The sequence below is a fragment of the Equus caballus genome, chromosome 11 (assembly GCF_041296265.1).
Source record: "Equus caballus isolate H_3958 breed thoroughbred chromosome 11, TB-T2T, whole genome shotgun sequence".
Classification (NCBI taxonomy): Eukaryota; Metazoa; Chordata; class Mammalia; order Perissodactyla; family Equidae; genus Equus; species Equus caballus.
In genome coordinates, this window is record NC_091694.1 from 40,812,329 (window position 1) to 40,829,348 (window position 17,020).

Here is a 17,020-nt window from a genome sequence, read left to right on the forward strand (position 1 = left end):
GAGCTGGAGTGGTTTGGGGGTTGGGAGAATGGGCCAGGTTGGGCCCCAGGTCAGCGGGCACTGAGCGATGAACAAGACAAGCCCTGCTAGTTCTTCGAGTGCTTTGGAGGAGAAGGAAAGAAGAGGGAGGGATGGACGTGCCCAGAGATTCCTGGCTGGCATACAGGGCTGAGTGGGGCCCACCTTCTCCAGCACCAGTTTTCCACTGGAGGAGGGAACGTTAAGAGAGTAGGGGAGAGAAGGAATACTCCCCGAGCTTCGTTGATGGACTCGGCCCTGTCTGAGTATTTGGCAACCAAGGTCTTTTTTAATCCTCCAGCAGCTCTGTGGTGATGTCCCCATTTTACGGAGGTGCTCACTGAGGCTTGAGAGGTTCAGCAAACTGCCAAAGCCAAACAGCTAGTTTGCAGAGCAGCTGGATTTTGACCCCAGATCTCCCTGACTGCATACACATGCTCCCTGTTGCTGGTTGGCGCAGCATCCTGAGTGGTTATCCATTCCATCTGGGTAGACCCCCTCCTTGGCTGAAGCCACCATGGGGTGCTATTCCATAAGAGAGGGTCTCAGTCCTTGTGAACTGGGAAATAGGAGGAGGAGGCTGTGCTTGGCACCTGGGTACCTATGTCCTCACCTGGCAGAGCTGAGGAACCTGGGCCAAGTGACCGCCTCCCTCTGGGCTACTGTGTTAGGGTTCTCCAGAGAAACAGAACCCATGGCGGGATGTGTGTGTATAGACTTATTTAAGGAATTGGCTCATGTGATCATGGAGGCCGACAAGTCCTGAGATCCGCAGGGTGAGTGGACAAGCTGGAGACCAGGAGAGCCGACGGCATAGTTCCAGTCCGAGCCTGAATGCTGGAGGCCCAGGAGCGCCAGGGGTGTAGTTCCATTCAGAAGGCCAGCAGGCTTGAGATCCAGCAAGATGTTTCAGTTTGACTCTGAAGGCGGCAAAAAGTCAATGTCCCCGTTCGATGGCAGTCAGGCAGGAGGTATTCCCCCTTACTCACGGGGTGTCAGCCTTTTTGTTCTACTTAGGACTTCAAGCGATTGGCTCAGGCCCACCCACATTAGGGAGAGCACTCTGCTCTCCTCAGTCTACCCATTCTGATGTTCATCTTATTCAAAAACGCCCTCCCAGAAACACCCAGAACATTTGACCAAAATCTGGGCACCCCGTGGCCCAATCAACACCTAAAATTAATCATATAGCCAGTTAGTGAAAAGTAGAGGTGCTTGGTGAGCTGGTGGCAGGTCAGTGTCCAGGCTGAGGGGGAGTGAGAATCCTTTAACGTCCCCTAGCCTGGCACACAGCGGCCCTGGGAGAGTCACGTGACGTCATCGTTTGACAGCTGTAAGCTGCTTGAGCTTCTTGCCGGCCAAGGCTGTTCTTTCTGGCACTATTAAGCACCTTGCTACCTGTGCTCTGCCTGGCCTCTTCTGTTGGGCCCCAGGTCAGGAGTGAAATGAGGCCCAGAAATAGCTGGTCAGTCAGGGAGATAAGCGATGTTCTCAGCTTGCTCTTGGCTTCTCTTCCTGGGAGAATGCGGCTGGGAGACGGCGTGGCGGCCAGCGCTGAATCTGCCTTCAGAGCTTCCCAGCAGAGGAGGGTCTTGCTCTGAGCAGGGGCTCTAACCCTGCCGCAAAAGGCCCGGCAGGAACAACGGACTGGAGCCCGGTGTGTGTGGAGGACTGAGGGATGCCTCTGCTCCCGCCCAGGTGTTGTCCGGAGGGTGACCTCTGCTGTCCAGGGTGGCTTGTGGGGAGGATATTAAGGACCCCTCTAACTACTTCTGTGCAGGAGATCCCAAATTGTCCACTCTTGCCCAGCCAACCCCCACCTTAGTTTCTGACTCCATAATCTGCCATTTCTTGCTGCTGTCATCTTTCTGTGACTTTTCTACTCATCCATAAGCAACACCTGACCTTCAAGCTTTCTAAGAAAAGGGCCTCTCTCGTCAAAGCAGACCTGTGTGTCTTTTATGCTTGTTCCCACACTGTCTCTCACTGGGTTTGTTAGTGTGGGTCTGGGAGGAGGAGGGGGAGTGGGGTGTGGGGCTCCCCCTTCAGACAGCTGGTGCTCCTGTGGCTGAGGAGAAGGCCGTATGGAGGGTGAGCTGTGTGAGGCCTTGGGGTCCCTGGGAAGGGGCTGGCTGGCCTCTGGAGAGGCAGAGGCCCCTGGAAAGGCCACAGGCCTGGAAGCTGCAGCCTGGGGTGGAGGTAGATACAGAGGGAGCAGGGGGGAGACAAGAAGGCCCATGGGGAGGGGTCACTCTGACGCTGGACACTTGACAGCAGTCCTACACCTGCTGAGGATACATACAGGACCCATGTGAGACGTGGATATGCATCGCCCTCAGGAGAGCAGGTGTTCTATCTTAAATGGTTTTCATATTAAAAAATTAAAAGGAAGAATGTGGGAAGTGACAACATAAAGACAATATGTTGCAGAGGTGTTGGCGTGCCTGGTGTTTGAGGAAGTTGGGTGTTGGGGGCTTCACAGAGCCATTGGTGTGCCCAGTGGCTGGGGAAGTGAGGCATGTGCAGGGGCGGTGGGCAGAGAGGGCAGCTGGTGTGGTTGGGAGATTGGTTATGTTGAGCAAATAAATTGATAAATTGAGGCTAATGGGAGCATCAACAGGAGTGATGGGAGTAAATTCCCTGCTGTTAGAGAAGCGATTTGCAAACGTGGAAAGGGGGAAGGCTGGAAAGAACCTGGAGGTTAGGGGTAGTTGTGACCTCATTGACATGCATATTTATACATTCACTGAAACCATGAATTTATGTATATATATATATATGCAGATATATGTAAATAGTTATAAGTGCTTGTACATATACTTCCATACATACATGCATTTCTTAATTTCTGGAGGGCCTAGAAGCAGTAACATTCTAGTAGTGACAAGCACACCAAGCTCCCAAATCTTGGTTTCTACACACCATTCTCCACTAAAATGAACCAGGGCTTCTTGGAGAAGTGGCTCCTGCCAGAGATGGAGCAGGAAAAGGACAAGATGAGTCAGGAACATCTCAGGCCAGAAAGAAAGGAAGTGATAAGAGAATGTTAAGGACATATAAGAAGGATATACAGATCAGCTAGAAGCGATTCTTATTGATAAGATCTGGGCAATTTGAGCATCAACATAAATAATGATGGTACTGGAGAAAACTCATTGAATAAAGTAGGAATCTTTAAATCCATATTGAGATAATGAAGTAAACGGACAAATTAATATAGAAGAGAAAGCTCTTTCTTGCAAGAGATTTCTAATTAATAAATGTAAAAGGAATGATAGAAATAAGAAAAATCAACATCATAATGTGGTTGATTCAGGCTGGAGTTGTTAATGATGCTAAGACTGACAGGTGAATGTTGGAAGAACAGGATATTGGTGTAATACTGGAACGTATCCCCAGAAAACATTTATCAATTACTAAGGGAAAAAATGGTGATGTTTTCTGGTAGAAAAACCTGGAAGACACCAACTTGGGCAGGTGATCAAAATTAACCTTACCAGCACCAGTTGGGTTGACATCACAGGCCTCCTGAGTGAATGAAGCTTCATTTCTGTGCCATTCCTGCCAAGAATGCATGGCCTGAGTCTCATCATAAAGGAGACAGTGGTAGACCTCAGGTTGAGGATTACCCTATAAAAGGAAAGGTCTGTACTCTTAAAAAAAAAAAAATCACTGTTGGAAGACATGAAAGACGGGGAAAGAGGGAGGAAATGTTGGAGTTTGAAGGAGACTGGGGAGGTACCACATCTAAATGGAAGCCATGTTCGTGGATTGGATGCTGGACCAGAAAGGAAAAAAGGGACATTGTTGGGACAGTTGGTGAAATTTGAATGGAGTGTGGTTTCGATGGTGATGTGTGTCAATGTCGATCTCCTGATTGGAAGGTTATATGGGTTACGTTAGAGAGTGTCCTTGTTTTGGGGGAACATACTATATTTAGGGGTAATGGGATATCATATCTGCAACTTGCTCTCAAATTGTTCAGAAAAAGACTAATAATGATTATATATATTGTGTATGCATAGAGAGAGAGTGTGCACATATGTGAGCAATGGAGCAAATGTGGAAAAATATTAACAGTTGGGAAACCTGGGTAAGAGGTATAACACAGTTCTGTGTATTTTTCACGTAGCTTTTCTGTAAATCTGAAATTATTTCAAAATTATTTTTTAAAACATTAAAAAAAACACCCACTTAGAGCCATAGGGAACTGTATAACATTTTAGAGCATTTCTTTCCAATTTTTTATGTGAATTTTTATGTAGTTAAAATCGTGTTCTATATCCAGTTTTATATCCTACTGTATCACTTAACATGGTAACATAAACATTTCCTTGTGTGTTGTTATAAAAACTCCATAAAAGCTGTTTTTAATGGCCCCATAATGCCCCAACCAGAGGTTGTTATCAAAACTAGCCGTTCTAACTATTGTTGGGCAGTATTCAGGTTATTTCCTTTTTAAATTATAAATCACACTGCAGTGAATATCTTTGATAATAAAGCATTTTATGATTGTTTGTCTTAGGGTAGATGTCTAGAAATGGAATTAGGAAAGGATATGAATATCTTAAAATGCTGGATACATACCCACCACATTGCTTTTCAAAAGTACTTTAGTAATAAAATATTCCCAGCAGTGGGGAGTGAGCCCTCGCCAGTGTTTCAAAATTCTTTACCCTTTTGTTAGGGGGAGAGTGACGACTTATTGTTCTGTTGTGTGTTCCTTTGGTTTCTAGAGAGGTGGAAAGTTTGACTAGCTGTTTGTTAAACCAGTTATGGCTCTTCGTGGAGCTCACCATGCTTTTCTTTGGCTCATCTAGATTGGACGCCTCTCCAAGGACTGGGGACAAGTGACCTTCATGTCTAGAGCCCTTCTCCTAGGACCACTGGCCCCTGGTGTGGATGTCTGGCTTGACTTGCTCCTCGAACAGGGACTGTTTGGGGAGCCGTGGTTGTCTGGGTTATTTCCTGATTATTCCTTCCGGTTTGTTCCAGCTCCCTGGTCTGTGAGCAACTCTCACCCACTTTCATTTTATTAGACTTTGCTCCTCCTTTATCATTTTTGAAAAGTAAAAATAGGATTATGGATTTCCCCCCCGATTATAAAAGCAGTATATAATCACCATAAAAATTCAGATACTGTTATAGGAAGGTGTAAAAAAAGAAGACAAGGGCCTCCATAGTCGTCCAATCCAGAGCAATCTGGGATTAATATTTAGGATATCTTCTTCCAGATTTCTTCTACGTACACAGGTTTAGATTGATTTTTTACAAAAGGGCTCACTTTTTAACATTCGATTAAAAAAAATCTTTTTAAAGTTCATTTTTAAAAGCTGGCAGTAGACCTCAGATTTGCATATACAGTTGCATTCAGTACTTTTTTGGGTAACACAAACATTAACATGGCAAGCATCAACCTCATTCCACTTCTGTGTTTAAAAACAAATTTCTGTTTGAAATGCACACCATTCCTGAACCGTGGTAGAAACTTGTGTGTGTGTGTTTAAGAAAACATTGTCTAACAAGTAATATAGCCCCCAAAAGACACATTCTGAAAAGGTAAGAAAGTCGGGGGAAAGCTTCCTATCCAGTCCTCAAACCTTTAAGGATCAGCCTCCAGTCACCACGAAGCCATATGGATTATCCTTCACCTGCCTAAGCACCTGCGTCTGGCTTTGGCTCTCCTTTTCGTTTGTAAAATTGTTTTTACTGTAATTGTAAGTTTTAATTTTAACATGGCAACCTATTAACAGACCATTACTGACATAGGCTTTTCAATTTGCTCGAGATTATGAATTGTAAGTGGGATGAAGCAGCATTTCCAGCTGATGAACAGACCCACAGGTCACAGGATGTCTCCTAAAGTAAGCTTGTGGCAGGCAAATGCAGCAATGAGGAAACTGTTGACCAGGGACAACCGGGAATACTCATCTCAGTACAGGCGGGAATCTGTTCTTCAGTAAGTGGATGATTATTTGTAGTACAAATTGTAACCCGTAAGAATGTTTTCCCAGACTCACAGTAGAATTAAAGTCGGACGGAGTCTGATGAAAAAGGAAAGCGTGGAGTAGCCTCATTCATACGGGAATTGATCCTAATGGCCAGTACCCAGGTAGCAAATTCAGACGAGAAATTATGAGTCCTGTCAGTAACTTGTAATGCTGATTTGGAAAGGACGTGGATGAGGATAAAAGTTCTGTATGTCAAAGCTTGGGAGAGCTGGATCTCCAAAACACAGGAACTGAAATCCAAACTAATATTATTATACATAAATACATTTTGACACATGGAAGCTTGGGGTTTTAGAGAAATTCAGGGAATAACTGAAACAAGCTCTTATGAAAATTGGAGAAGGAAAAAAAAAACTATAAAGAAAAGCAACTTGAGAAAATAGACATGCAGTATTTATTAAATCTAATACCTAAACATTCACAATCCTGAAACAGGATATAATGCGTATGTTTATCAAAAGTTAGAGTGGTGAATGCCAGTGAAATACAAAAATATTCCATAAAATAGTTTAATGCTTTTTGATATAGTTTGATAGTTTTCTGACCTCATTCTTCGTGTGAAGATGTTTAATAGTCTTTTCCCAAGGATGCTCCAGGGCCTCGCACAGCTTCCGTCCGGGGGCTGCTTTGTTTACGGCCGCTGGTACCGCAGAGAGCAGGCCTATGAAGGGTGAGCGGGCATATTTTATGGTTAAATTTCAGACCTGCTCAAGTACACACGATGAAGCCCTGCTTCCTTTGACTTTTCTGTCCCCTCCCTTTTCCATGTTTCTTTCTTGGCTGATTGTCGTCTTGCTATCTTATTTTGTTCTATGGCCTCCGATTATCTTCCTTCTGGTTCCTTGTATTTCACTCTGTTCCACCAAAGTGCCATGTGAATGAGCTCTGGGTCTTTTGCACAAGTGTGGGCTGACCCTGGGCTGTGTCCTCCTGCAGGGCCTTCCTTTACAGACTTCTTCAGTGCAGTCGTCTCCAGATAAAGGGGACAGTCTGACTGCCACTGCCCGAGGTCACGGGAGGGACCTCGGCTCAGCTTGTGCTCAGCCATCCTGGCGGTGCCAATGGGACCACGGGGCTCGTTTTATAGCTTGGGTGTTATGTGGGATCCCCCCTGAAAACTGTACTGTTCCAGCCACTAGGAGCGCGAAGTAACGTGAGCCAACATTTGTGGGGCGCCGAGCATTCTGCTAAGTGCCCCTAGGTGCAATATTTCCATTTACTCCTATGAAGTAGGTCCTCTTATTATCCCCACTTTCCAGACAGAGAAACTGAGTCTCAGAGGGGTTGATTTCTGCAGGGTCATATGTTAATAAATGGCAGAGCTGGGACTTGACCCCATCTGGGCAGAGCGTCCCAGGCCTCTCTTACCCAATGGGGCCTAGAGCATGAGTCACATGGAAAGGTCTAGAGAGCAGTTTCCTTGGACTGGCTCTGGTGACTCTGCAGGCCACAGGCTGGGCCTTGTGTGTGACCCCAGAGCTTGCTATAGCGAGCCCCCAGAGTGACACTGGGGACCCTCATACTGATTAAGTCTCAAACGGTGGTGAGAGCTGGCAGAGCCCTGGTCCCTGAGTGAATGCCTCTGTCCAGGGCTTTTAACCAGGGGCCCCTTCTCCCCAGTTTCTTCATTTCCACAGGAAAGGATGCCAATCATGGGCTTCACAGTTTTCTGTTTTTCCCCTCCATGGAGTTTATTTTCCTCCAATTATGACTGGAATGAAAATCATTATAGAATGAGAAAAGCAAGGAGAAAAAACCCAAAAGCACACATGATTCCACAATAGCTGTCAACCTTTAATTTCTGATGGCTGCTTCCTAGCCCGCAGAAAGGTTGTACCATAATTCACTTAATTTTTAATTAATTTAAGCGTGGTTTACTTAAACAGTTGGTATGTCATTAGTTCCACAATTGTGTATAAAGCTTTCTGTGCACAGGGATTTTAATGGCTATCTGGATTGTTTACTTATATATATTCTTAGAAGAGGAATTCTTAGAAGCAAGTTCTTCTTAGAAGTAGAATGACTGGGTCAAGGTTTTTGAAAGCTTTTGACCAAATGGAAGAAGAGTTGTACCAACGTAGGCTCCCACCAGAGGTGTAAGAAAGAATCATGACTTCCTGGCAGATGAGCCAAGGAGATGGTGCCACCAGGTCCTAAGGTAGTTAGGTTTCTTACCTCTGAGAGTATTCAAGCAGAGGTTATCAGACTCATAGTTCTCAATGGGGGCAATGTCATCCCTTTAGCGGTTCTTTTGGAAGTGCGGGGGATTATTTTTGGCTGTCGTAACGATTTGGGGGTGAACTACTTTCATTTAAAGGACAGGTCGCACAGTGTGTGGGACAGTCCTGTGCAACAAGCAACATTCCTGCCTCTTCCCAATTTTGAATGTCCAGCTGGAAATTCATGTAGGTAAAAAAACCAAAAAAAAAAAAAAAAAAAAAAAACCCCAAAAACCTGTTTCTAATTTTCTGAGCCTGGAACTAAATGCTGTTTTACATATAAATGCAATGTTTTGTTTTTGCATTTTTTAAATACGAACAATTTTTCAGAAGTGCAACTACTGAGCAAAACAAGAAAGATGATACTTTGTTTGCAGTTTGAACCAGAGTGGGCATCATTCTGGAAAATCGCAACCTGAATGGTGATGGTGCTTACGATGTTTGTCACCGACACATCTGTATCTGCCTGCCTTTGCAGCTGTTGACTGACAGCGTGACATACACAATGTGCGTGCACACGCATACGCCAGGTAGATTTTAGTTGGCTTGTATTTTGAATGTCAAAAGCTAGGTTGAATCAGGTGAAATTACTCTTTTTGTAGATCAAAAACAGCAGTTTCATATGGTTCAACTTAATATTGAACTTCTTAATCCAGACTTATTCCTTCTTGGTCTAGACAAGCTTCTCACTACCACATGCCTGAGTGTTCACATGCTGCGATGATTTTATGATGTTCATTTAATTTATCATTTAAATTGCAGGTGGAACATTATATTTTTTAGAATTTGCATGTAAATGGGTCATTTTATCACCGAGTTTCATTTAAGAAAGGCAAAGGAGGCATTAAGATTTTTTATGAAAGGGGAGTTGAATCTGATAGGGCTTAGAAATGCCAGGCTAGACGTTTGCCTTCGAAGGCGGAACCTGTTCTAATTGTGTGTAAGTGGGCTACTTGGAAGAACTTTGACCCTGTCGTACCATATTATCTTACAACTGGCAAGTCAGTGTCCCCACTGAGTTCCTTAGGGTGTCAAAAGGAGGAGAGAGAAACCAACATCGGGAGTCTCTCATGTGCCCACATGTAAAAGATGCCATTTCCTCTGATCCTCACAGCAGCTCTGTGAGGGAGGTCGTGCCAGCCATAGTTTGCAGATGACGAAACTGAGGCTTCGAGTGGCTAGGATACTTGCCCGAGATTCCACAGTAGATAGCAGAGCAGGAATTGGAACTAGTTTCTATGGAACACCGAGGCAGAGATGCCAGATAAAATACAAGATGCTCCCATAGTTTGAATTTCAGATAAACGATGAATGTTAATGTTACAGTAGAAGAATGCCCCAAATGTTGCACGGGACAGACTTTACTAAAATGTGACTTGCTGTCTATCTAAGTTTCTGAGTTAACCGGTTGTCCTGTGTTCTTGTGGAGTCTGCTGACCTTCCTCCAGCATCTGTGTTCTCACCCTCTGCCGGTTCCCTTGCTGGTCTTACTCAGAATGTCGATCTCTTGATTTTTATTCCAAAAAGGTCCCTTGGGCCCCAGTGTGGGTCACCAGGGGAGGCAGCAAGAAGTAAGAGAGAGCCCTTCGTTAGAGGATGGCTGGGCCCTGGGCCTGGCCGTCACGGTGGGAGAGAAGCGTCCTTCCGCACCGCCGTTCCCTCGTCTCCGAATTCGAGAGTTGACCTGAAGCAGCTGGAGTCAGAACATTTATTGGGTTCTAACCCCGTGCCAGGCGCTGTTCTGGGCTCTTGGGTCACATCAATGAAGAAGACTGACAAAGTTCCCCGTCCTCGGAGAGCTATCATTCTAATGGAGGAGAGACAGACCAGAAACAAGTGGTCATCGTGCCAGCTCCCACTTGCACAGCACCTCCCGTAGGGCAGGCCCTGTGCTGGGGACATTGCAGCCTAGGCTGCCCCAGTGCCCCTTTCATGTCTATCCTATCCGACATCCAGGGCGTGGCTGGTGCTGGCACACTGTGGTTAACAGGGTGGGTCCAGGTTTTGTGGGGCTGAGGATCCTCCTTAAGAAAACTATGTAACATTACTAGGGCCCCTCTCAGGAATGGAGAAGGAGCTTATGCAAGAGAGGGGCCCTGGGGCTGAAGCTGCCATAGCTTCATGGTAAACACGCCTCTGGGGTCAGTCAATGACTTTTGAAAGAACAAACAATCTTGTAAGGTCGTTTTCCTGTTTTACGACTCTAGATATTGAAGTTCAGGGAGGCGAAGGGCCTTACCCAAGTTCATATAACTAGTAAGTGGCAGAGCTGATGGTGATGTGGTTTAATAGGGAGAGAATGTGGCTGTGGAAAACTATGCTACTATGCTTTGGATCAAGAAAGGCCTGAATTGGAAGGTTACCCTTGAGTTGACTTGCTGGGTAACTTTGGCTAAGTGTCTTAACCTCTCTGTTCCTTTGTGTCCTCATCAGTAAAATGAAGAACACAATATTGCTCCTATAGAGTGGCTGGAGATGCTCATTTGGAGTAAGGATCTTTCCCTGCTCCCAGTCCTTCCCATCAGAGGAAAGGCCCAAGGCTCCTCCCATGCTCCTGGGAGTGCCCAGGGCTGCCTTGGGACCTTGGAACCCACACTGAGGGCCGGTGGGGTGGGATTGGCACAGGCAGCCAAGAAGCAGCACATTTTTGGAATGACTCTGCTTTTGCCTCTTTTCTGGAGAGTGTGGACTGATGGGTTCCCTCTTCTCTCTGTGGGAGCCCCTGCAGGTGGGGGAGAAGGGGATGGGCAGGAAAGGACGCTTCCTGATGATGCCGGCTGTGTGCAGCCTGGGTATGCAGAGGAAAACCCGGGACAGTACCATTAATGGTTTCTCTGAGCGTCACACAGGAGGGAACTGGAGGAGAAGGAGGAAGGCACTACCATTTGTGAGCCCCCGACCACGCGCCAGGGGTTCATGTACCTTTCCTAATAGTAGTTACAAATTTACGCTTGAATCCTCTTTGGTGTGTCAGGCCCTGTGCTCAGCATGTTATCTGCATTAACTCAGTGAATCCTTATGACAACCCACTGAGGTAATAACTATCCCCATTTATAGATGAGAAGAACTGAGGCACAGAGAAGTTAAGGAAGTTATTCAAGCTTACACACTGAATAAATGTTGGGGAAACAGGATTTGAACCCAGGTGGCTTGGCTCCAGAGTCCCCATGGGGTGACTCACATAGAGCAGGTAGTACTGTGCCCCTTTGACAGATGAGAAAACCGAGGCTGGCTGAGGCTTCCTTGCTATAGTAAGTAGCAGAGTCTGAATTCAAATCCTGGGCCCTCTGACTCAGTGGCCCAAGTGTTTTCAATTCCACCAAGCTGCTTGCCAGCCTGGGAAGGATTTGAACCCGCGTCCCTCAGCTCTTGTGGGATGTCTGGGAGCCATTTCGGGAGATGCTCAAAGTTAAATTCTGATCTCACCCTGGCCCTAGCCCTAACTACCTTCACTCTAGCTTGTTGGAGCTCCCAACTCAGTAGAAGGCAGGTCAGGTGGGGCCGTGTCAGTGTCAAGATTCTGAGGATGAGAAGTAAGACAGGGAGTGGCTGCGTGAGGTCCCACAGCCTCCACCTGTCCTGATTGTCTGTCAGGGCTGTGTCCCCCTTGCTGCCATCTCCTCTGTCCAGCCTGGAGGGGATGCTTGGTGATGTTGAGTGAAGGAGCGATGGAGGGATGAGGACTTTCCATGGCATCCTGTCTGGGAAAGTGTTTGAAGGGCTGGTGCCCTGAAGGCCGCAGACCTGGGTATGAGTCCCTGTCTACCCCCGTCTGGCTTGGTGACACTGGACAAGGCGCTCTGTGAACCACGGCTCTATAACAACAGTTCCTACTTGAAAGTGTTGTTTTGAGGATTAAACAAAATGACACGTGAGGAACCCAGCACAGGGCTCAGCATCTCATGGGTGCTCAATACGTGCTCCCTTCTCCTCTTCCCAGGGCCCCGCGGCTCTCTTTTCTTTCCCTTCTGCCCCTCCCCTTTTCTTCTTTTTTTAAATTGTGGTAAAATATACAGAACATAAAACTTACCATTTTAACACTTTTAAAGAATATAGTTCAGTGGCATTAAGTACATTCACGTGGTTGTGCAACCATCGCCACCGTCTATCTCCAGAACTTTCTCATCATCTCAAACGGAAACTCTGTACCCATTTAACAATAACTCCCCTTTCCCACTCCCCCCAGCCCTTGGTACCCGCTGCTGTACTTTCTGTCTCAAAGAATTTGCCTATTTTAGGTACCTCCTGTAAGTGGAATCATACGATATTCATCCTTTTGTGTCTGGCTTATTTCACTTAGTGTGTCTTCCAAGTTCATCCACGTTGTAGCATGTATCAGAATTCCCTTCCTTTTAAAGGCTGTATAATATTCCCTTGTATGTATATAACACATTTGTTTCTCAATTCATCCGTCGGTGGACACTTGGGTTGCTTCCACCTTTTGGCTGTTGTGAATAACGCTGCAATGAACATGGGGGTATAAGTATCAGTTCTAGTCCCTGCTTTAAATTCTTTTGGAAAGAAACCCAGAAGTGGAATTGCTCATCATATGGTCACTCTGTGTTTAACTTGTTGATGCCCCTCCCTTCTCACACAGGTGTAAACATACACGTGCACATGCACACACGCATGCAAACATGCACATACACCCCAACCCCCCTCCCCCCAGTTCTTAACATCAGACCTTCATGCTAGAAAGTCCCTTGGGTGTGTTATTCTCCTTAACCTGGTTCAGCTTTGATAAGTGCCAACTTGGAAAGATTTGGAACACCACTAGCAGCCAAGACCTGCCTCCCTCTCTCCAGACCCCTCCCTGGGCCAGAGCCGGCCAGCTGCTCCATGACCTGGAGCCCGTCTGGTGGGACTGGTAAGCCAGTCGCTGTCAGAGCAGCCACGGGAACCCAGGCAGGCCTGTCTCTGAGGGTGAGGGCAGCAGGACTTGTTGTCTGACTAAGAGTGCTTATTGTTTGTGACTCGGGGCCAGCTGTGGACAGCAGGACATCTCCGAGCAGAGCTGCTCCAACCTGACAAGATCACTCAGCGGCCTCCCTCTCGGCCGGCTGGTTAGACTCAAAGGTGAGTCTTCCAGGAGACAGCCTGGGGTCTGGGAAGACACTTGGCCTTGGGGGTCAATACCTCCTGTTGAATCCGTGCTCTGCCTCCTCCTCGTGCCGTTCCTGGGCAAGGTCCTCAACCCCTCTGAGCCTCAGTTTGCACATCAATCAAATGGGAGTAAGAGTATCCTTACCTCGATGGATGGTCGTGCACACAGCAACAACGCACATGGAGCGCTTGGCCTCACTGAAGGGCTGCGGTCACCCAACTTGGCGACAGCTCAGAAAGCTGGCAGAGACTGACGCAGGCCAAGGACCCCTGGCCGAGTCCTGTACATTGTCTGCCCCTCTCATCCTGTGTCTGATCTTTAAAGCTCTGAAATGGCTCTGCAGGATATTTTAACAAGAAATAAAATCTCTTTTGGGAAATTGGCAAACATCTTGCCTTCGGAATGCTCTCTGCATTGCAGGACACGCACTTGGGCTTCACCCAAGTGTCACAGCTACTCTGTGGTAACCTGATGGGCCTCTGGAAGGCCCTGCAGCTGCCCTTCAGGTGTGTCCCAGTCCCTGCTGCCCACTCAAGCCTGTTGTGTGTGTGTGTGTGTGTGTGTGTGTGTGTGTGGTGTCTTGGCTACATGGTTTTCCTTTTATTTTTTAAATTTTTTGCTGAGGAAGATTTGCCCTAAGCTAACATCCATGTCAATCTTCCTCTATTTTTTAGTATGTGGGCCACCAGCACAGCATGGCTGCTAACTGAGCAGTGTAGGTCCGTGCCTGGGAACCGAACCCGGGCTGCCAAAGCAGAGCACGCTGAACCTAACCACCAGGCCACCAGGGCTGGCCCTGGTTTTCCTTTTATGCTTCCCTTTTGATCTGTGAGGGAGGCACAAATCTCTCTCAGAAGGCATTTTAAGCATAGTGAATATTACTGAAAAAGATCAAAAGTGGGTGCAGTGGCTGGAGGAGGGTTAACTTCAGATGGTACTGTGGACTAGCCGGTGCTCCTCCAACTTGAGTGTGAGCGCAGATCCCCTGGGGATTCTTAAAACGCAGCTTCTAATTCAGTAGGTCTGGGGTGGGGCCTGCGATTCGACCTTCCTGACAAGCTCCGGGCTGGTGCCAGTGCTGCTGGTCTGGGGGCCACACTGAGCAGCTGTGCTAGAACTCGTTCTTCCAAGTTTTGAGGTCCCCACTGGCTGCGTGGCCCTGCTTTGTGCCCAGTTTCCTATCACCCCCTGGCTCCTTTTTCCAAATTCCTTCCTGTCACCCTCTCCCTCACACTGTGATGCAGCCTGATTCAGGTTTCCGCAGCAACTACTCCCAAAGCCCGGCCCTGGCCCTCAGCTGTGTTTCAAACTCAATGACTTTCTGAGAAATAGGCTTATAAATTTAATGATAATGAGTAATATTCATCTGTTTCAGGAAACTTGGACATTACTGAAAAGTGTATGGAGCAAATGAAAAATTATGCAGAATCCTGTAGCCCAAAGAGAGCAATTGGTGAGGTGTTTTTGTTTTGTTTTGTTTTTTGAGGAAGATTAGCCCTGAGCTAACATCCACTGCCAATCCTCCTCTTTTTGCTGAGGAAGACTGGCCCTGAGCTAATATCCACTACCAATCCTCCTCTTTTTTTTTGCTGAGGAAGACTGGCCCTGAGCTAACATCTGTGCCCATCTTCCTCTACTTTATATGTAGGACACCTACCACAGCATGAATTGACAAGCGGTACAATGTCTGCACCCAGGATCCGAACCAGCGAACCCCAGGCCACAGAAGCAGAACGTGCGCACCTAACCGCTGCACCACCGGGCCGGCCTCTGATGAAATTGTGATTCATCCCTTTCTTCTTCTTTTCTTGTATACCTATGTATTTTAAAACAATTGAAGTAATGCAAGAGAAGTAAAGGTGGGCATTTCTATCGCCTGCTTTCCTGTTTTATTATTGGTTCTTTGAAAACATAAAAATGACTAGTCCATAGATGATAATAATTGCCAATGTTTGAGTCCTTAAGACGTGAGATGGTGGGTAAATGCATGTTCATTGTCTCAGTTAAATAATCCGTCATTTCTTTAACTGGTCTTCTATGTAAACAATGCTGTGATGAACATCTTTCGTATACATATTTTCATCTTTCTTATTATTTCTTTAGACTAGGAGTTGGCACACTTTTTTATAAAGGACCAGATAATATTTTATGTTTAGTGGGCCATATGGTCTCTGTCACAACTACTCAACTCTCCACTGCAGCACAAAAGCAGACATAAACCGTATAAACAAATGAGCGTGGACGCATTCCGATAAAATGTTATTTACAAAAACAGGTGGCTGGTTGGGTTTGGTCCGTGGGCCATAGTTTGCCCACCCTGCTTTACACTAGAATCAGTGAAGGACTGGCAAATTCTTTTCAATAAAAGGCAGATAGAAAATATATTTAGTTGTGCCCAGTACTGTCTTTGTTGCTATTTCTTCTCCCCTCCTGCTTTGACCTCTTCTCTCCCTCCTCCTCGTCCTCCTCCTCGTCCTCCTCCTCGTCCTCCTCCTCGTCCTCCTCCTTCCCCTCCTCCTCGTCCTCCTCCTCGTCCTCCTCCTTCCCCTCCTCCTCGTCCTCCTCCTCGTCCTCCTCGTCCTCCTCCTACTTCCCCTCCCCCTTCCCCTCCTCCTTCCCCTCCTCCTTGCCCCTCCTTCTTTTTTCTTTTTCCTCCTCCTTATTCTTCTTCCAGCCTTTTAAGAATGTAAAAACCATTCTTAGCTTGTAGATCATACAAAAACAGGGCTCTCTTGACCCTTGGACTAGATAAATAGATGTTGAATTCCTGATTCAGACAGTATGAACATTCAAAAGTCTCCTGATGAATGTGGCCTGATTCCTTTCCAAATGGTGGCAGTTCCAATTTACAGCTCTGTGCAGGAAACAGTCCATCCTATTCTACCCTCGCTGCATCGAGAAGTTTCTTTTACTCAATCTTTGTTAATAGATGAGACTATCTCATTTTAATTCACATTGCTTTGATTACTAATAGGTCGAGCATTTTTCCTCTTAATTATCTGTTTGTATTTCCCATTTTTTTTGTGCTCTTTGTCTTTTTATTTAGGATCTTGCTGTTTTTCTTTCCGATTTTGCGTGACTTTTTGACAAAGAAAGGATTTTAAGTGTTGCCATACTTGTTGCAATTATTTTCCCCAGTGGTTTCTTTTGTCTTTTAATTGTATTTCATGATCATTTTGAGGGATAGGCGTGCTTAATTTTTATTTGGCTTTTCCTTTGTGAGTTCCCTTTCCTCTTTGAAACTTTCGCTCTTGGTTTTGTGAATATCAGCTACCCCGCTTTGCCCTCGGCCTCCTGATATCCCATAAACAGTTCAGGGATGTTGTGGAGAAATGTGTAGATTATAAATGCTTTCAGCCGAACCTCACAGAGAATCTGAAGCAGTGATTGAAGCCAGTGGTTGTGACACCGGAGCACACGTCAGAATCGCCTGGGGGGCTCGGGAAGCCTCATCGCAGGGTCCCATCTGTAGAATTTCAGGTTCTCTAGGTCTGGGTGGGGCCTGAGGATGTGCATTTCTAACACAGTCCCAGATGGTGCTGATGCTGCCGGCCTGGGGACACACTTTGAGAACCACCGGCTTAAACAATTGAGACATTAAATTACCTTATAGAACAAAAAGTCCAGAGGAGGATGCTCCCAGGGTCGGTTTAATGGCTCAGTGATAG

The 17,020-nt window shown here is 46.3% G+C and overlaps 1 long non-coding RNA gene across 1 annotated transcript in view; it reads left to right on the forward strand.

Moving 5' to 3' along the window:
- LOC138916175 (uncharacterized) overlaps positions 1-17,020 on the forward strand; it is a 77,815-nt gene that overhangs the window by 49,827 nt on the left and 10,968 nt on the right. Inside the window, exons 3-4 of the long non-coding RNA XR_011423042.1 lie at positions 14,728-14,805; positions 15,001-15,211. This is a non-coding gene — a long non-coding RNA (uncharacterized lncRNA). The remainder of the gene's footprint in view (positions 1-14,727; positions 14,806-15,000; positions 15,212-17,020) is intronic.